Source organism: Eschrichtius robustus, chromosome 6 (assembly GCF_028021215.1).
Source record: "Eschrichtius robustus isolate mEscRob2 chromosome 6, mEscRob2.pri, whole genome shotgun sequence".
NCBI classification, from domain to species: domain Eukaryota; kingdom Metazoa; phylum Chordata; class Mammalia; order Artiodactyla; family Eschrichtiidae; genus Eschrichtius; species Eschrichtius robustus.
In genome coordinates, this window is record NC_090829.1 from 46,010,450 (window position 1) to 46,032,664 (window position 22,215).

A 22,215-nucleotide genomic window follows, 5' to 3' on the forward strand; every position below is an offset into this window, starting at 1 on the left:
CTTAACGTCTCATGCCCATCTCTGGGGTCCACGCTGATAGCCGGAGCTGGCTCCCATTTCTGGAGCTCCTTTAAGTGGCGCTCTGAATCCCCTCTCCTTGTGCACCAGGAAACAGAGGTAAGAAAAAGTCTCTTGCCTCTTTGGCAGCTCCAGACTTTTTCCCGGACTCCCTCCCAGCTAGCTGTGGCGCACTAGCTCCCTTCAGGCTGTGTTCACGCAGCCATCCCCAGTCCTCTCCCTGGGATCTGACCGAAGCCCGAGCCTCAGCTCCCAGCCCCTGCCCGCCCCGGCGGCTGAGCAGACAAGCCTCTCGGGCTGGTGAGTGCTGCTCGGCGCCGAGCCTCTGTGCAGGAATCTCTCCGCTTTGCCCTCCGCACCCCTGTGGCTGCGCTCTCCTCCGTGGCTCTGAAGCTTCCCTTCCGCCACCCGCAGTCTCCGCCCGCGAAGGGGCTTCCAAGTGTGTGGAAACATTTCCTCCTTCACAGCTCCCTCCCGCTGGTACAGGTCCCGTCCCTATTCTTTTGTCTCTTTTTTTCTCTTTTCTTTTGCCCCAACCAGGTACATGGGGAGTTCCTTGCCTTTTGGGAGGTCTGAGGTCTTCTGCCAGTGTTCAGTGGGTGTTCTGTAGGAGCTGTTCCACACATAGATGTATTTCTGATGTATTTGTGGGGAGGAAGGTGATCTCCACGTCTTACTCTTCCGCCATCTTGAAGCTCTATTAAAGATATATTCTTAAATTTGGAAAATGTTTATATGAATGTATATCTTTATTCAATAATAATTTTCACCTAATTATCTCTTCTACATACATCTCCACCTACATCTTTAAACATACCCTGAATTCTCACCTCTACTGTTTTCTGTTCACCATTTTCCTTTGTGTAACCCTGGGCGTGAAATACTTGTTCATGTTTCTCTACTGAATAGGCTTTCCCCAACTTGCCTCTTTCCCGTTCTAAATGTTGAAATTATAGATGCCATTTATGAAAGCTATTTTCACCATTCTTTTCTAAATTCTTTAATCAAACACGTGATTTCTTCCTATCTTGATACCTGTGTCTACTGAAAAACAAAAGGAAAGCACAGCCTAAAAGTTGAGAGTTATGTTTTATTCGGTGGACGTTCTGAGAACATTAATCCCTCGAGACAGGACTCTCAGATCGCTCTGAGGGACTACTCCAAAGAGACAAGGGGGAGCCAGGATATGTAGGAGTTTTTGCAACAGAGACCAGGTAATCGGAACATCAAAAGATGACTGTTAATTAAAGAAAACCAGATATCTCCAGTTAAGGAATTTAGCTCTTCTCTATGTATGGGAAGATGCAAGAGTCTGGGCTCACTGAAATCATTCCTTTCATATGCACCTTAGCTAGCTGGGGCCAGTATACTGTGTTTTCTCATCCTGAGTTTCCTCAGGGTGCACGGTTAAGGTGGCTACAGCATCTGACTGCTAGATGTGGGGGTATCCTGCCTCCATCCTGAGTTCCCTCTGGACTCACCAGCAGGGTGGCTATAATGTGATGGCTTGATGACTGCAACATCTTTTGTTTACTGATATGGCAGGCAATATTTTTCACTCACACCTGCTAGTATTTGTCAATATTTTTTATACTTAAAATATCCTCTGTTTCTTATACTTACTATATCCTGGTTTTTGTACACTTTTCTTCCTTGCATATGAAATTGTAAACTTACTCATCTTTGTATTCCCTGAAATGCTTAGCATGAGGTTTTATGGATAATAAGCTTCCATATTTGTTTGAAGATTTGCTATAATTGTGACTATAGTTTTTAATTTGATCCTGTCTCCTTTTAATTTATTCAACTATATCATCTTTCAGATTATACCATATATTCTGAACATATTAACATAGTGTCATTCATTTTCTTTATATTCTCAATACCTCAGGAAATGTGGTTTTAAATACACTAAAGATAGTCTTTGTTCTTGATAATAGTTATATTAACTCACTGATGAATTTACCTTTAAATGTTTCTTCTGCCTGTGGTGATATTTGATAAAAAGAATTACAGTAACAATAGTGGTAATTGTAGTTTGCCTCACATAATCTGGACTACCACTCTTTTCAGTGATTTCGAAGACCTGTATGTCTCCTCCAACAAATAGAAATATTTTAAAAGCCATGAAAAGATCAAATTAGTTCAAACAGTGTTTCAAAAGGAGAATGTGTCCTTATTAGAGAATGTCATAAATAATTATAATCTAATTTTTAAAACATCTAAAGTATCAATTACAGTTGAAGGTAAACAGTGGTCCTATAATAGTTACTAGAAAATGCTGCAACAAAGAAACTTTTTTCATTTACAAAAAGCTTTCTGGAAGAAAAATTTAGTAATAATTTATATCATTATAGTATAACCCTGACAAAATTTCTGGTTATAAATGCCAAGATAAATAAAGAGAGGTCTTAATATTTGTTTGAGATTATTAAAGCAAAACAAACACAAACATTTGATATTATATCACAATGCAATCTATGCCAAGTTAGACCTTGAACAATTTACCCATGTGATACTAGACTGATTTTTTATTTATGTCATGTTCTCAGACCTAACTAGCCTGGGGGTGCAGTAGCAAAACAAGAGTAAAATAATATCTCTTGCTTAAACTTCTTAACAAAATATAAAACTCCAAAATATGAGATTGGTATTGTTACCAATATTCATTTTTCAAATGAGAAAATCTAAGGTTACCCTCAGTGAGGTATATCACATGTTGAGTTCTCCAGGAAGCTGACTTGAGATGAAGTTTAAGGTACAAGATATTTATTAGGAATGGCCCTTGAAATTGGTATCTGTGAAAGGGATGAGAAAGAAGCAAGATTAGGCAGAGAGAAAGGTCTGGCTTTGATGCAATTTGGACAGCCTCAGCGGGCTGTACAGGAGCTCTGGAGCTAAAATTGACCTGTCAGAATTGTCCCAGGTTGGACTGAAATTGAAATGGTTCCAAGTTTATAGCCCTGCCTCCAATGCATGTGGCCTCCAGGAAGGTTGTAACCTTGGGAGAAGTCTGCAGCTCAAACAATCCCTTAAGGATTGACAGCTGCAGGCTTTCTGCCCACAGCACTTCCAATAGCTTAGCAATGAGTCCTTCCTTGACAGTGCATCTGGGCAGAGCATCTCTATGTTCATGACAAGGTTGCTTGACAAATATCACATAGTTTCTGGAAGAACCTAGTTTCAAACTAACCATATTTATATCCAAAGACTGTATTCTTTACCACTATGTTACAAATCCCTTGTCTCCCACTCCTCTGCAGGTCCTGAGACCCACCTACTAAGCTGAAAGCCTTTACCCTCAATCTAGCTATTGCTTCTATTGGCAGTACCATAGCTCATTTTTCACTGCCCACTGAGCATGCTTCAGGACTGTAGAAAGATAATCATCCTCAGATTCATGAGATCACCTTATTGAGCTTCTAATACTTTCAGTTTAAGAGAACTTATAGCTATATATGTTTATATATTATATACATGTACATATATGTGTTTATATATTATATGTATTATATATGTATTTATATATCAAGCATTTACTAAGTAACAAGTATTTGCCAACAACTTGAAAACCCTAGTTTGTGAATAGAATGAAGAGAATAGTAGAATGGTCTTGATTCACAGAGCATTTTCATTTCATTTGTTCTTTAAATTAATCACAGTTCCTTTGATTCTAGGAACCTGAGAATAAGTCAGATCACAGATTTTATACTTACCTACTGCTACTCTCAAAATCATTCCTTCTCTCTGGCACCCACCAGCATCTTCAAACCATGGATCTGGACTCTCTACCTCAAGTCGGGTTTCTTTCCCAATCCTTTTATGCCATAGTAAATGAGAGTCATTGTTTTTTTCTGAATTTTTGGTCATGTGCTTCAACAATCATAGAACTCTACTAACTACATTTCCCACGGGACTCACGGGTGTTCATGTAAATAAAATTCTGGTTGATCATGGTGCCCCACCAGTTTTCGACTTGCCCAGAATTTGGTGTGTTCTATTTTTAGGAATCTACTATGGGACTATGGATACTTGGATATGGAAAAATGAATTTGATAGAACATTATATTAATTACAAGACAAATATTTCTACTGTGATGGAAATATTTGGTTATTTGGAATTTTCAATAGTAATTTTAGAAATCTCATAACGGATGAAAATGCACTGTAGAGGTCATACCAGGAGCAACTGGCCTTGCTTTGTCTCACTGACACTTTCCTTCATGTTGGTGTATCTTTCATAGGCGGAGTCTGGCTAATCGCCTTCCAGACTCAGAACCCAAATGTGTCAGCCACCCTAGAGGCAGTCTCTCTTTCATGAGTGTCATTCTAATTTGGCTAACACAACACAATTTTCCAGCTTGTTTCTCCTTTTTCTTCCCTACTATATGAATTGGAAAACATAAACCCTCATTCTTCCAGTATTTTTACTTGTAGAAGTGGGCATGTTAAATAGTTCTGGCCAACGTTGGCAAAGGAATTTCTGGAAAAGCTTTCTCTTCCCTGATAAAATATCCAGATATCAGAGACACAGACCTTTCCTCTTAATTATTTTTTTCTTTTTTAAAATAATTTTTTAAAATTTATTTTATTTTTAGCTGCATTGGGTCTTCGTTGCTGCACGCGGGCTTTCTCTAGTTGCGGGGAGTGGAGGCTACTCTTCGTTGCGGTGCACAGGCTTCTCATTGCAGTGGCTTCTCTTGTTGCAGAGCACGGGCTCTAGGCACGCGGGCTTCAGTAGTTGTAGCACACGCGCTCAGTAGTTGTGGCTCACGGGTTCTAGAGTGTAGGCTCAGTAGATGTGGTGCACGGGCTTAGTTGCTCCGCGGCATGTGGGATCTTCCCAGACCAGGGCTGGAACCCGTGTCCCCTGCATTGGCAGGTGGATTCTTAACCACTGCACCACCAGGGAAGCTCTCCTCTTAATTCTTTCCCTGAGTGCTGACTTGATGCCTTGAACTGAGGTAACCATCTTGTGACCATGAAAAGGTTGAATTAATCTCAGAGGTCCTGGCATTACAAGCTATGAAACCAACACCAGCAGCTAGCTATCTTTAGTCTTTTGTTACAAGAGAAAAATTAACCCCTGTGTTGTAGCCACTGTTGGTCTGGTATTCTGTTACTTTTGGATGAAAACGTGCTTGTTACAAACAATTGCATACAAATAAAAGGGCAATTTATAAATTTATAATGAGAAACTTAACCATCAAACCTATCAGAATACTTAGTTCAACATATTGAGCTGTATCCTTGTAGATGGAAAACCAAATTATAAACTGCTTGACGAGTGTGGATTCTGAGCAAATGTATTTTATTAGAAGAAAAGAATGTCCAATGACAACAAATTCAGATAATCTGATCTCTGTTATTACAAGAGTAGGAAGAGCTTTGCCTGTGGAATGAAACACTCCAAGTCCATTGGATAAGAATAAGTTTACTCTGAACTGTGCTAGGATGAGCCCTGAAAATTTGTCCACTATGATGCTGTTTTTCTAACCTGATTTCAGCACTTACCAACTGTGTAGCCTTGGGCAGGTTCCTTTTCCTCTGGGCCTCAGTTTTAATATGATAATAATCATATTTATTTTGTACTGTTTGTGTAAGGATTAAGTGAAAGATGTTCTAAAGAGCTTAGAATACTGTTTGAAATGTAGTAAATGCTCAATGATTTTAGGTTTATTTCATGTCTAGCTAATTCTCCTTAAAGACATGCTTTCTTTATATATTTTAATGTATTCAGTCAAGACAGAGTCAGGTCTTGTGACCTCAGATCGCTTATGCTTCTTTAAGATAGTTCACATACCATTGTTCTGATTAATTATTCATTGATATGATTAAAAATCTAATGTTTAGAGAGGAATGATTTTCTCCTCACAACTATCTCTCAATGTAAACTATTGAAAAATATATGCACTTTTGAGAAAAAATTAAAAATTAATACTACTTGTATACATACATACAGATATATTCCCTCATAAATTTTGGTATGATCTAGTGTAAAGCATATGAAGTCAGGAGGCAGGGGCTTACATTCAGTGTAATTTAGACATGCTTCTGAATGGCAAAGAAATTGTCAAATGTCACTATTCACAGTCTGTTGCAAAGTGCTTCCTGCCCAGCATTCTTTCTCTGCTGTCCAGTACTGCTCAGGTGTTCTGAGATTACCCTCTGTCAAATCATGAGGTTTCTGAGTGCTTTTAAAAATCTCCCACAAAAGTTTTAAATGAAATAATGAGGTCAGTTAAAATTTTTGAGAGGGCTCCAGATGAAAACTCCTGTGAAAAGGTGTCACTAATTGAGCCAAAATAGTTTTCAGCTGCATTGTAAAAAACTAACAGATTACCCACCTCATGTTTCAAATTAATGTAAACTCTTTTAGAACAATAGGTGACAATCTGCCAAGATTAAATACAGAATTAAACTGCAACCTTACTGAATAACACAAAGGTTTCGTATTTTAAAATTTTAAATTTTAGTTGGGGAAGACAGATTAATGCAGATAAGGGCTGACGGCTAATACTCTCTGAGTTTCCTTTGGATATTAAAGGTGATGTTATTTTGTTTAGTTGTGAAATTTATATTCACCTTTCTTCATAAACAAACATTTTTAAAGATTTAAGAGAGTAAATCCTAAGAGTTCTCATCACAAGGAAAAAATACTTTTTAAATTTTATATTTATATGAGATAATGGATGTTCACTAAACTTACCATGGTAATTATTTCATGATGTTTCTAAGTCAAACCATTATGCCATATACCTTAAACTTTTACAGTGCTATATGTCAATTATGTCTCAATAAAACTGGAAGAATAAACAAACAAATGAATAACTAGAACAAAAAATCCTTTAAATTCCTGAAAATTATTTTCAGATAAACCAACCATCCCACTGAAAGATAGGGTCATTTTATAATTGTGGAGGGAATGTTTCAGTATAACACAAGTGTTTCTGAAAACAACATTGTTTGAATCCTAAGGGTCAGGGTCCTTTTGAGTCCATATCTGAAGACTGATTTCATCAGTTATCTTTGGTGAAAGATACTGAGCATGTATAAAGATGGTGGTGATGATCATGGCAGTGTTTGCTGCAACAACAAAATAGCTACCAATATTTTAGTACTTTTGTGATCCATAAAAATATACGAAGTAATTAATGTATTTTATCAATTTATTCTACCAAAAATTGAAGTAATTTTTTAATCTACATTTTCTAGATAAAATTGAAGCTTTGAAGGGTTAAGTTACTAAGTGTGATTATTCAGTAAACTAACTTAAACTCAGGTCTTTTGGACTCCAGAATTTGTGCTTTTAACTAATAACAGTGTATTTATTTATTTATTTATTATTTATTTATTTATTTATTTATTTATATCTTTACTGGAGTATAATTGCTTTACAATGTTGTGTTAGTTTCTGTTGTACAACAAAGTGAATCAGCTATAAGTATACATATATCCCCATATCCCCTCCCACTTGAGCCTCCCTCCCACTCTCCCTATCCCACCTCTCTAGGTCATCACAAAGCATCAAGCTGATCTCCCTGGGCTATGCGGCACCTTCCCACTAGCCATCCATTTTTACATTTGGTAGTGTATATACATCAATGCTAGTCTCTAATAACAATGTATTTCATTATGCATACAAAATGAATGAACAATTAAATGCTCGAGATAGGTTTTGAAAACTTTACTTTTTCACATTAATTATAGAAATTGAACTTAAAATTTTAATTTGAGACACTGGTTCCATTACCTAATTTCATATTATTAAAACTTGAATTTATTTTAGAGGTATCTTATATTTTCGAGAATTAAATATTATCTTACAGTTTACATCTTACCAATTTTCTCTCTACTTTCATTCAGGTTTCTCAGAACTGCCTAAATATTGGGTTGGCCAAAAGGTTTGTTCGTTTTTTCCAGTAAAATGTTTCTAGTAGCGCTTAGTTGTCTTTAACTTCATTCGAAACAATTTTGTTAGATTGTACTGTGATAGCTGTCATATCAGTGTGCATTAAAAAAAAACTTATCAAAACTGGTGAATTTTTGTGTAGCCATTTTAATACTGAAGATGGAAAAAAAAAGCAACATTTTCGGCATATTATGCTTTATTATTTCAAGAAAGGTAAAAATGCAGCTGAAACGCACAAAAAGATTTGTGCAGTGTATGGAGGTGCTGTGACTGATCGAACATGTCAAAAGTGGTTTGCGAAGTTTCGTGCTGGAGATTTCTCACTGGACGATGCTCCACGGTCGGGTAGACCAGTTGAAGTTGATAGCGATCAAATCGAGATATTAATTGAGAACAATGAATATTATACCTTGTGGGAGACAGCTGACATACTCAAAATGTCCAAATCAAGCATTGAAAATCATTTGCACCAGCTTGGTTATGTTCATCTCTTTGATGTTTGGGGTCCACGTAAGTTAAGCGAAAAAAACCTTCTTGACCATATTTCTGCACGCGATTCCTTATTCAAACGTAACAAAAACATTCCATTTTTAAAACAAATTGTGACAGGCAATGAAAAGTGGATACTGTACAATAATGTGGAATGGAAGAGACCGTGGGGCAAGTCAAATGAACCACCACCAACCACACCAAAGGCCGGTCTTCATCCAAAGAAGGTGATATTGTATATGTGGTGGGATTGGAAGGGAGTCCTCTATTATGAGCTTCTTCCAGAAAAACAAATGATTAATTCCAATGACTACTGCTCGCAATTAGACCAAACTGAAAGCAGCACTTGATGAAAAGTGTCCGGAATTAGTCAACAGAAAACGCATAATCTTCCATCAGGATAATGCAAGACTGCATAGTTTCTTTGATGACCAGGCAAAAACTGTTAGAGCTTGGCTGGGACGTTCTGATTCATCCGCTATATTCACCAGACATTGCAGCTTCAGATTTCCTTTTTTTTTGGTCTTTACAAAATTCTCTTAATGAAAAAAATTTCAATTCCCTGGAAGACTGTAAAAGGCACCTGGGACAGTTTTTTGGTCAAAAAGATAAAAAGTTTTGGGAAGATGGAATTATGAAGTTGCCTGAAATATGGCAGAAGGTAGTGGAACAAAAGGGTGAATACGTTGTTTACAGTAAAGTTTTTCATGAAAATGAAAAATGTGTCTTACTTTTCCTTAAAAACCTAAGGCACTTTTTGGCCCACCCAATATTAACTAGTGTGAAGTGCTTTCAAATCTTCTGTCATTTATCCTCTTCAACTTCTAGAAATAACTTTTATAGTCCCCATTTTACTTCCTGTAGTAGAAATGATAGAGATGTTAGAGTTCAAGAGTCTGACCTTAAAGAGAATTTGGTAAGATAAGGACAGCTTTTCAAGTTACCACAGACATGTAATACTAAAGGTTTTACTACTGCAAAAGGTGTATTTCTGTCACTCCAGCCTCTGATAGCGATTTCCTAACTACTTGCCATCTATTTGCTGAACTAATTACCACAAACTGTCGGTTTTTCACTATGGCCACACTCCATTTCAAAGCAATATGTGTATTATTCAGGATAGGGTAGAATATGCTGAAGAATGAAATAAAACCCAAAATACCAATGGTTTAATACTTTAAATGTTTACTTCTTATTGAGGCATCATCTGATTCATACCAGGTGTCTTGCTAGGTGTCTCTCCTCCAAGTATTGACTCATGGGTTTAAGCCATTTCTGTTTTTTAGTCATGCTCTTGAAGAACATGACTTTCAAGGTCACCATGACAAAAGAGAGGGCCAGAAGGCTTGATGGGGTGTTTTAAATGGCTAGAGCAGTGAGTTTTTTACATCTCTTTTGTCTGTATTACATAGGCAGTCACATGACCAACATAATTGCAAGGGTGACTAGAAAATCTAGAGGAACACATGGGAATAGTCTCTGCCACAGTCTCTTATTGAATGATCTTACTGAATTTCAAAATCTGATGAAACCTATAAAATCTTTACTATTAATATAACTGGAGCAATTTTGGATTAGAAAATCTGTGAGATCCATTCCAGGATACTTTACTGTGTATGTCAAGGTACACAATAATAATTATGTCTTTCTATGCCACTTAGAAGCTACAGTTACAAGATTAACCCTTATTAAACTAGTTTTATAAAATCATGATTTTTATGCTCAGAAGAGAGGTAATGTAGTAAAACAGGTTTTAGAAAGTTGGTGGAGCTGGGCCATAGGTCCTGATCTAACTGTGATCCAATCTGACACATTATATAACCTCTCCATGCCTCATTTTGCCCTCATATGTTAAATGGAAAGGGGAGCAGATGTGTTCTCTAGATGCTCCTCTATCTCCAGAAATCTATGGCTTCAGCCATCTCAGAGGGAAGGACAGCAGTGGTTAAGAGCATAAATTCTAGTGTCAGAATTCCTTGGTTTTTATTTAATCCTGGCTTATTATTTATTAGCAGTATGAATTAAACCTTCCATGTATTTCAGTTTTCTTGTCCACAAAATGTTTCCTCATATGTTTCTTGAGAGGATTAAATGACTTAACATATGGAAATTAATATGCCTAGAACATAATATTTAATACTTTTTAGTTATTATTTTCATTGAAGAAAATCTCTGAAAGAAAACTTGGTGGCTTGTCAGAAGCATGCAGCTATTTGTGAGCAAAACTGGAAATACAATGTTGAGTTTAGTTGTGTCCATTTCTACTAGACAATATTACTACTAAAATTTTGAAATATTTCTATAAAATCATTGCTTCAGAAGTGATTTTTTTATAAAAGATATCAAAAATGAAAATGTAATCTTCTCTATCCATAGGAAAATGTTTACAGGTTTTCCTACAAAATGTCTATGTACCTCTAACTATGGGGAAAAATTGTTGAGAGCTTTTGAAAAAAATATTATTGAATACTTAGCAAGAGCAGCAGCTTATTTTGGACCTAAAATTATTTAAAAAGTGAGATTTAACATGTGAAATACCCAATCTTATATTTGGTGGCCTGTAAGGCAATTACAGAGACTGGAAAACAGGATATTTTTCTGATTGTGAACATGGCCATATTCCTTTGATTTATTTTTTAAAAATCCCAGTGTTTTAGCAGTATTTATTTCACTTGCTTAGCTAGTTTAAAATATGTAATTGTTACAAATAACTGGTCATATTTTAAAATAAGCATACTGTATTTCTTTTATAGAACTTAAAGAAGAACACATTTATTTAATGACAGCTCCTTGTCACATGTTTCTCAATTGCTTTCAAGTTTAATTTACACAACCACCCTCAAAGAAGAGTATCATTATCCTCTGGTTCAGACAAGGGGATGAGGCTCACACAGGTTGTGCATGGCAGACCCAGGATTTATCCAAGCTCAAATGCCAAACACTGGATTCATTCTGCCGAACGTCAGTACCTTCCTCACTACTTGAAAAAACTGGGGCTCCATTAAACAAAAGAGGCATCCTGTGACGAATCTGAAAGAGTGTGGGGTTTGGAGTTAAAGCACCTGGCTTCTTTGAGGGTTAGATCTTATTTTACTGTCCTCAAAGCTGACTGAAATTTTCCCAGAAAGAGAATGATTTTTCTTCAGACAAGGATATATGAGTAGCTATATTTGGAAATTGTAAAATACCATGCAAATGATGTTCTTACTATTATTGTTATCATTCTTATTTTATATAGAAATGTAACTTATGGAAATACAACTTAAATATGAATTTTCACCATACAGACATTTAGCATAATCTATTTTCCTTCAGGCTATCATTTGGCATAATCTATTTTCCTTCAGGCTATCAAGGCTACTTCTTGATTATTAAATTCCGTAGCTTCTTTATTGTCATTGGTCTGCCTAATTTCTTTATGGCATTTGATCTTTATTCCTACTCAAAAAAATTTTCCCAGCTTTTTTGAGATATTATTGACATATAGCATATGTAAGTTGAAGGGGTACAATTTGATGACTAGATACACTTATATAACTGCAAAATAATTGCCACGGTAAGGTTAGTTAACACCTCTATCTCCTCATGTAATTACGATTATTTTGAGCGTGCGGTGATAACATTTATGGTCTACTCTCTTAACAGCTTTCAAGTTTATAATACAGTAATGTTAATTATAGTCACCATTCTGTGCATTAGATTCCCAAATCTTATTTATCTTCCAGCTGGAAGTTTATTTGCTTCTTAAAACTTCTGTAGTGGCTTCCTGGTGTCCCTTCTTTCCTTGTTCTACTGCTTACCCTCCACCCTTACCAACCTTTCTCAGTCTCCAACACCATCTTCATACCCCTGCTTGCCAGAGCCTTGCATGGTACTTCCAAAGTCTCTCCTGTCATGTCTTCATTGTGGTCCCATTCTGCTGAATGTTTGGTCTCTTCCAGCGGCTTTAACTGACAATCTCGGCCAATGACTAAAGGTGCATTTTCAGCTCTATTCTCCCATTTAAGTGTCAGACCTATATTTTCAAGGGATTTTCTGTGTCTCCAGACTGGTATTCTCCAGGATCCACAAATTCAAAACCAAACAACTGAAATCAGTCTTCTTTACTCATTTTGTTTTCTTTCTGACTTCAACAGCATAATTATCATCAAACATTTTTTCAAGCTAGAAAAATAGTAGGCACTCTCAATTTCTCTCTCTCATTTATTGGCTAAAAGTAGGTAGTCTCCACTATTATTTATCCCAAGTCTTCTGGAGATTTGAAACCTCCCCCTCCTTTCCATTCTGATTTACCGTGCCTTGGTTGGGATTCTCAGTGGCTCTTGTCAGATCTCCCACGGTAGCTTTCTAAATGGCTCTTTATTTCCCAAGTCTTCAAGTTACAAGAAACATCATGGATTTGGTTTGTCTTCTTAAAATATGAATCTTAAGTGTAATTTACCCCCCAAATACATCACAATATTTAAAAGGCCCTGTCACAAACCAAGGAATATGGCACTTAAAGGGTGGAACCCTGGAGTCCCGACAGACTTGGGTTAGCACCTGATGTAGCCAATATCACTAGATATGTGTGAGCTGAAACAAATTATTTATTTCTCTGAAGTACAGGATCCCCATCTGTAAATAGAATCATAAAGAAATGTGAGAATTAGAGAAAATATATGCAAAACACCTACCACAGTGTTGGCAACATAGGAGGTATTCAATAAGTTGTAATTAAGGTCTGTTTTAACAAATCCCTTCCTTTCCAACCCACTAATCTAAGCATCAGTAGATCTGAGATTTTCAGCGTTTTTCCAACATGTCTATTGCTTTCTAAACTATTAGTTCATGCCATTGCCTCTACCTGAAATATCCTCTTCTGCCTTGGTTAATACATAAATTCTTATTTATAGAGGTTTTATATATATATATATATATATATATATATATATATATATATATATATATATATATATATATATATCACTTTTTTGTGTATTATTCTGTGACATTTAGGCAGCATTAGTGTGTTTTATTACAGTTCTTTGCCACTTGAATAACTCACTTGGGTAAGGAGGCACTCTGTCTCATCTCCTTCGCACCTAGATTATTTATATATTCAGTAAATATTTGCTGAATGAATACAGCATGGTCTTTTCACAAATGCTTACATTATAGAATTTTGCCAAAATTAAATGTACCCTTTTTTTCTCCTTGTCTCTTCCCCAAATCTAGCTTTTTTATCTCTATTTTCTGATTTTTCAAAAAATTCTCCCCAAAACTTCTACCACATTAAAAAGTTCCAGAAAAATATTGCCTCAATTATAAAAGTGGGTTTTTATTTATTTACCTGTGTTATTTTTAAATAGCAAAATTTTTAATAAAATGGCAGTGAAAATGTGGAAAATAGCTATATTGAACATAGTAAACAAAAGTAATTATTATACAGGGACAAAGTTACATAGTTTAAAAAAATACAGGCTTTGAAGACAGTCTGCCTGGGCCTTTTCTTGTAATAAATTTGTGATTCTCACTAAACTTTTTAAAACGTCTTTATTTCTATTACTTGAATGTGATTAGTAATACCTATGTCTAAGGATAATGTGAAGATTAAATGTAAAATAAATATGTAAAGTTACTAGACAGTACTTTTACTGAAATGGAAACATTCTCTTTTGATTTTTTTTTATGTTTATTATTTATTTATTTATTTTCTTATTAGTCATCCATTTTATACACATGAATGTATACATGTCAATCCCAATCTCCCAATTCATCACACCACAAGCCCCACCCCCTGCTGCTTTCCCCCCATGCTGTCCATATGTTTGTTCTCTACTTCTGTGTCTCAATTTCTGCTCTGCAAACCAGATCATCTGTACCATTTTCTAGGTTCCACATATATGCGTTAATATACGATTTTTGTTTTTCTCTTTCTGAATTACTTCACTCTGTATGACAGTCTCTAAATACATCCACGTCTCTACAAATGACCCAATTTCGTTCTTTTTTTATGGCTGAGTAATATTCCATTGTATATATGTACCACAACTTCTTTATCCATTCATCTGTCGATGGGCATTTAGGTTGCTTCCATGACCTGGCTACTGTAAATAGTGCTGCAATGGACATTGGGGTGCATGTGTCTTTTTGAATTATGGTTTTCCCTGGGTATATGCCCAGTAGTGGGATTGCTGGTTCATATGGTAGTTCTATTTTTAGTTTTTTAAGGAACCTCCATACTGTTCTCCATAGTGGCTGTATCAATTTACATTCCCACCAACAGAGCAAGAGGGTTCCCTTTTCTCCACACCCTCTCCAGCATTTGTTGTTTGTAGATTTTCTGATGATGCCCATTCTAACTGGTGTGAGGTGATACCTCATTGTAGTTTTGTTTTGCATTTCTCTAATAATTAGTGATGTTGAGCAGCTTTTCATGTGCTTCTTGGCCATCTGTATGTCTTCTATGGAGAAATGTCTATTTAGGTCTTCTGCCCATTTTTGGATTGGGTTGTTTGTTTTTTTAATACTGAGCTGCATGAGCTGTTTATATATTTTGGAGATTAATCCTTTTTCTGATGATTCATTGGCAAATATTTTCTCCCATTCTGAGGGTTGTCTTTTCGTCTTGATTATGGTTTCCTTTACTGTGCAAAAGCTTTTAAGTTTCATTAGGTCTCATTTGTTTATTTTTGTTTTTATTTACATTACTCTAGTAGGTGTATCAAAAAATAACTTGCTGTGATTTATGTCATACAGTGTTCTTCCTAAGTTTTCCTCTAAGAGTTTTATAGTGCCTAGTCTTACATTTAGGTCTGTAATCCATTTTGAGTTTATTTTTGTGTATGGTTTTAAGGAGTGTTCTAATTTCATTCTTTTACACATAGCTGTCCAGTTTTCCCAGCACCACTTTCTGAAAAGACTATCTTTTCTCCATTGTATATCCTTGCCTCCTTTGTCATAGATTAGTTGACCATAAATGCGTGGGTTTATCTCTGGGCTTTCTATCCTGTTCCATTGATCTATGTTTCTGTTTTTGTGCCAGTACCATATTGTCTTGATTACTTAGCTTTGTAGTATAGTCTGAAGTCAGGGAGTCTGATTCCTCCAGCTCCGTTTTTTTCCCTCAAGACTGCTTTGGCTATTCGGGGTCTTTTGTGTCTCCATACAAATTTTAAGATTTTTTGTTCTAGTTCTGAAAAAATGTCATTGGTAATTTGATAGGGATTGCACTGAATCTGTAGATTGCTTTGGGTAGTACAGTCATTTTCACAATATTGTTTCTTCCAATCCAGGAATATGGTATATCTCTACATCTCTTGGTGTCATCTTTAATTTCTTTCACCAGTGTCTTATAGTTTTCTGCATACAGGTCTTTTGTCTCCTTAGCTAGGTTTATTCCTATGTATTTTTTTTTAAAGATTGATTGATTGATTGATTGATTGATTGCTATGTTGGGTCTTCGTTTCTGTGCTAGGGCTTTCTCTAGTTGCGGCAAGCGGGGGCCACTCTTCATTGCTGTGCACGGGCCTCTCACTATTGTAGCCTCTCTTGTTGCGGAGCACAGGCTCCAGACACGCAAGCTCAGCAGTTGTGCCTCACGGGCCTAATTACTCCGCGGCATGTGGGATCTTCCCAGACCAGGGCTCGAACCCGTGTCCCCTGCATTAGCAGGCAGATTCTCAACCAGTGCGCCACCAGGGAAGCCCTCCTATGTATTTTTCTTTTTAATACAATCACTATTGATTCAGCATTTCCACATTTCTCTCCTATACCATTTTTTAAAAAATTTTATTTATTTATTTATAGCTGTGTTGGGTCTTCGTTTCTGTGTGAGGGTTTTCTCTAGTTGCGGCAAGCGGGGACCACTCCTCATCGCAGTGCACGGGCCTCTCACTATTGCGGCCTCTCCCATTGTGGAGCACAGGCTCCAGACGCGCAGGCTCAGCAATTGTGGCTCACGGGCCCATTTGCTCCGTGGCATGTGGGATCCTCCCAGACCAGGGCTCAAACCCGTGTCCCCTGCATTGGCAGGCAGATTCTCAACCACTGCACCACCAGGGAAGTCCCTCTCCTATGTATTTTATTCTTTTTGTTGCAATGGTAAATGGGAGTGTTTCCTTAATTTCTCTTTCAGATTTTTCATCATTAGTGTATAGGAATGAAAGAGATTTCTGTGCATTAATTTTGTATCCTGCAACTTTACCAAATCCATTGATTAGCTCTAGTGGTTTTCTGGTGGCATCTTTAGGATTCTCTGTGTATAGTATCATGTCATGTGCAAACAGTGACAGTTTTACTTCTTCTTTTCCAATTTGTATTCCTTTTATTTCTTTTTCTTCTCTGATTGCCGTGGCTAGGACTTCCAAAACTATGTTGAATAATAGTGGTGAGAGTGGACATCCTTGTCTTGTTCCTGATCTTAGAGGAAATGCTTTCAGTTTTATCACCATTGAGAATGAGGTTTGCTGTGGGTTTGTCATATATGGCCTTTATTACGTTGAAATAGGTTCCCTCTATGCCCACTTTCTGGAGTGTTTTTAGCATAAGTGGGTGTTGAATTTTGTCAAAAGCTTTTTCTGCATCTATTGAGATGATCATATGGTTTTTATTCTTCAGTTTGTTAATGTGGTGTATCACATTGATTGATTTGCGTATATTGAAGAATCCTTGCATCTCTGGGATAAATCCCACTTGATTATGTTGTATGATCCTTTTAATGTGTTGTTGGATTCTGTTTGCTAATATTTTGTTGAGGATTTTTGCATGTATATTCATCAGTGATATTGGTCTGTAATTTTCTTTTTTTGTAGTATCTTTGTCTGGTTTTGGTATCAGGGTGATGGTGGTCTCATAGAATGAGTTTGGGTGTTTTCCTTCCTCTGCAATTTTTTGGAAGAGTTTGGGAAGGATGGGTGTTAGCTTTTCTCTAAATGATTGATAGAATTCACCTGTGAAGCCATCTGGTCCTGAGCTTTTGTTTGTTGGAAGATTTTTAATCACAGTTTGAGTACTTGTGATTGGTCTGTTCATATTTTCTATTTCTTCCTGGTTCAGTCTTGGAAGGTTATACCTTTCTAAGAATTTGTCCATTTCGTCCAGGTTGTGCAATTTATTGGCATAGAGTTGCTTGTAGTAGTCTCTTAGGATACTTTGTATCTCTGTGGTGTCTGTTGTAACTTCTCCTTTTTCATTTCTAATTATTTTGATTTGGGTACTCTCCCTCTTTTTCCTGATGAGTCTGGCTAATGGTTTATCAATTTGGTTTGTCTTCTCAAAGAACCAGCTTTTAGTTTCGTTGATCTTTGCTATTGTTTTCTTTGTTTCTCTTTCATCTATTTCTGCTCTGATCTTTATGATTTCTTTCCTTCTGCTAACTTTGGGTTTTGTTTGTTCTTCTTTAGTTCCCTTAGTTTTAAGGTTAGATTGTTTACTTGAGATTTTTCTTGTTTCTTGAAGTAGGCTTGTATAGCTGTAAACTTCCGTCTTAGAACTGCCTTTGCTACATTACATAGGTTTCGGATCATCATGTTTTCATTGTCATTTGTCTCTAGGTATTTTTTGATTTCCTCTTTGATTTCTTCAGTGATCTCTTGGTTATTTAGTAACGTATTGTTTAGCCTCCATGTGTTTGTGTTTTTTACGTTTTTTCACTGTAATTGATTTCTAATCTCATAGCATTGTGGTCAGAAAAGATGCTTGATATGATTTCAGTTTTCTTAAATTTACTGAGGCTTGATTTCTTGACCCAAGATGTGATCTATCCTGGAGAATGTTCCATGAGCACTGGAGAAGAATGTGTAATCTGCTGTTTTTGGATGGAATGTCCTGTAAACATCAATTAAATCTATCTGGTCTATTGTGTCATTTAATGCTTGTATTTCCTTATTAATTTTCAGTTTGGATGATCTGTCCATTGGTGTAAGTGAGGTGTTAATGTCCCCCACTATTATTGTTTTACTGTCACTTTCCTCTTTTAGAGCTGTTAACAGTTGCCTTATGTATTGAGGTGCTCCTATGTTGGGTGCATATATATTTATATGCATAACATTTGCATAACAATTGCATAACAATTTATATAATTGTTTTATCTTCTTCTTGGATTGATCCCTTGATCATTACATAGTGTCCTTCCTTGTCTCTTGTAACATTCTTTATTTTAAATTCTATTTTTTCAGATATGAATATTGCTACTCCAGCTTTCTTTTGATTTCCATTTGCATGGAATATCTTTTTCCATCCCCTCACTTTCAGTCTGTATGTGTCCCTAGGTCTGAAGTGGGTCTCTTGTAGACAGCCTATATATGGGTCTTGTGTTTGTATCCATTCTGCAAGCCTGTGTCTTCTGATTGGAGCATTTAATCCATTAACATTTAAGGTAATTATCAATAGGTATGTTCCTATTACCATTTTCTTAATTTTGGGGGGTTTGTTTTTGTAGGTCCTTTTCTTCTCTTGTTTATCCCACTCAAAGAAGTTCCTTTAGCATTTGTTGTAGAGCTGATTTGGTGGTGCTGAATTCTCTTAGCTTTTGCTTGTCTGTAAAGCTTTTGATTTCTCCATCAAATCTGAATGAGATCCTTGCTGGGTAGAGTAATCTTGGTTGTACGTTTTTCCCTTTCATCACTTTAAGTATATCATGCCACTCCCTTCTGGCTTGTAGAGTTTCTGCTGAGAAATCAGCTGTTAACTTTATGGGAGATCCCTTGTATGTTATTCGTTGTTTTTCCTTGCTGCTTTCAATAATTATTCTTTCTGTTTAATTTTGGCCAATTTGATGACTATGTGTCTCAGCATGTTTCTCCTTGATTTTATCCTGTATGGGACTGTCTGTGCTTCCTGGACTTGGGTGGTTATCTCCTTTCCCATGTTAAGGAAGTTTTCGACTATAATCTCTTTAAATATATTCTCAGTTCCTTTCCCTCTCTCTTCTCCTTCTGGGACCCCTATAATGCAAATGTTGTTGCTTTTAATGTTGTCCCAGATGTCTCTTAGGCTGTCTTCATTTCTTTTCATTCTTTTTTCTTTATTCTGTTCCGCAGCAGTGAATTCCACCATTCTGTCTTCCAGGTCACTTATGCATTCTTCTGCCTCAATTTTTCTGCTATTGATTCCTTCTAGTGTATTTTTCATTTTAGTTATTGTATTGTTCACCTCTGTTTGTTTGTTCTTTAATTCTTCTAGATCTTTGTTAAACATGTCTTGCATCTTCTTGATCTTTGCCTCCATTCTTTTTCCGAGGTCCTGGATCATTTTCACTATCATTCTGAATTCTTTTCCTGGAATATTGCCTAGCTCCATTTCATTTAGTTGTTTTTCTGGGATTTCATCTTTTTCCTTCATCTGGTACATAGCCTTCTGCCTTTTCATCTTGTCTATCTTTCTGTGAATGTGCTTTTTGTTCCACAGGCTGCAGGATTGTAGTTCTTCTTGCTTCTCCTGTCTGCCCTCTGGTGGATGAGTCTAAGAGGCTTGAGTAAGTTTCCTGATGGGACAGACTGGTGGTGGTAGAGCTGGCTGTTGCTCTGGTCGGTAGATCTCAGTAAATCTTTTTTTCACTTGTCTGCTCTTTGGTGGGGCTGGTTTCCCTCCCTGTTCCTGTTTTGGCCTGAGGCGACCCAACACTGGAGCATACCTGGGCTCTTTGGTGGGACTAATGGCGGACTCTGGGAGGGCTCACGCCAAGGAGTACTTCCCAGAACGTCTGCTGCCAGTGTCATTGTCCCTTGGTGAGCTACATCTGCCCCCCACCTCTGCAGGAGACCCTCTAACATTAGCAGGTTTGTCTGGTTCAGTCTCCTGTGGTGTCACTGCTCCTTCCCCTGGGTCCCAATGCGCACACTACTTTGCGTATGCCCTCCAACAGTGGTGCCTCTGTTTCCCCCAGTCCTGCCAAAGTCCTGTAATCAAATCCCACTAGGCTTCAAAGTCTGATTCTCTAGGAATTTCTCCTCCTGTTGCCAGACCCCCAGGTTGGGAAGCCTGACGTGGGGCTCAGAACCTTCACTCCAGTGTGTGGACTTCTGTGGTATACGTGTTCTCCAGTTTGTGAGTCACCCACCCAGCAGTTATGGGATTTGATTTTATTTTGGTAGCGTCCCTCCTACCGTCTCACTGTGGCATGTCCTTTGTCTTTGCATGTGGGGTATCTTTTTGGTGAGTTCCAGTGTCTTCCTGTCAATGATTGTTCAGCAGTTAGTTGTGATTCTGGTGTTCTCAAAAGAGGGAGTGAGAGCATGTCCTTCTGCTTCACATCTTGAACCAATCTTGTCTCTTCTGATTAAAAAAAAAACAAACTTATAAATCTTCAGATTTATTTTAAAAGCTTATAAAAATTCAAATAAATAGGCAAAGGAAAAGACAATTTATAGAAGATTAATTAATTAATTAATTTTAAAACATAATATTCATATTCTGTAAAAACTATAAATGTAAATTAAAGTAACATTGAGAGAGCACTTTATATCCATTAAAATAGCAATATTTTTAAACATATAACAATTAATTCTAGAATGTTTTTTGTGTATCTGGGGTACTGATTTATTGCTGTTGGCACCGAAAATGTATATAACCCTTTCATAAAATGCAATATATTATATAAAACAAAACCTATAATGATATCTGTGACCTTTAGCTTGACACATTTCTATGTGAATAAATGTAAATAAATTTCACTTTATTCTCATTAAGTAATTCAGTAGGAATAGAAAGATAGAAACAGTAAGCTATACATTATAACTGCATTATAAAAATAGAAAGGAACAGGTAAAATTAATTTTAGCAATATATTTTATTTAACCAAAATATACAGAATATTATTATTTAAACCTGTAATTAATATAAAAGACTTTCCAATGAGAGATTTTTCCATTATTTGCTACTAAGTCTTTGAAATCTGGTGCATATTTTACACTTACAGTGCATTTCAACTTGGACTAACCACTTTTCATATTTGAATAGCCACATAAGTCAAGCTCCTACTATTTTGGACAGGGCAGATTATAGACATGTATTCAAGTGGAACAGAAATATTCTTAACAACATATATGCTATTATTTCAAATATTAAGATGAAGTGTTCATTTTCATTTATATTTTGGTGTGCAAAAGTGGTGTAAAAAGAGATAGGAATGTGAGATTTGGCTCTTTATATAAAAATTAAGTATTCTCACACTTTTTTTTCAATTAAAAAATCTTAAGCCTTCAAGAAAATGCCTAATTTGTAAACTGTAGCCACTCTCTCTATATACCTTCATAGAAAATGATGGTGAAGGCCTCTTCTGGCCATGCAGTTCCCGGGCCGGAGTGCACCCCACTGCCAAAGCCTCTTCTGACTTCACGGGTCCCCGGCCTGAGCCTGGCCCCAGCTGGGGCCTCCAGCTGTGTGGGTCCTGGCAGACCTGAGCATCACCACCCAAAACCTCCTCTGGCCATTCAGATCCTGGCAGCCCAAGTGCCACCCCTGACAGGGCCTCCTCTGGCTGAGTGGGTGCAGTTGACCCGAACACTGCCCGCCTCCTGCTGCACCAGACCCTGTGGGAATGCCGGTGGAGGACTGTGCCCAAGCTGGCCTGTGTGGGCATGTGTGCTCCAGGCCAGCTTCAGGAACAGATGTTGGTGAGAGGAACACACACAGAGGTGGGACTGACACAGCAGGTCCAGAGACATACCTAGAGGTCTTGGAGACCTAATGGGGAGGCAAGTGTTGGCTGTACCTCACTATGTGGGCAACAACACTGATAGAGGAGGCACCAGGGAATTTTTTTTTACCTTTTTATCTTTTCTTTTTATTTATTTCTTTTTCTTGTTTTATTC

General features: G+C 37.0%; 1 long non-coding RNA gene across 2 annotated transcripts in view; it reads left to right on the forward strand.

Moving 5' to 3' along the window:
• Positions 1–22,215, forward strand: part of LOC137766811 (uncharacterized) — a 188,100-nt gene continuing 165,885 nt past the window's right edge. For both annotated transcript variants that reach the window (XR_011074372.1, XR_011074373.1), the window contains exon 1: positions 1–117. This is a non-coding gene — a long non-coding RNA (uncharacterized lncRNA). The remainder of the gene's footprint in view (positions 118–22,215) is intronic.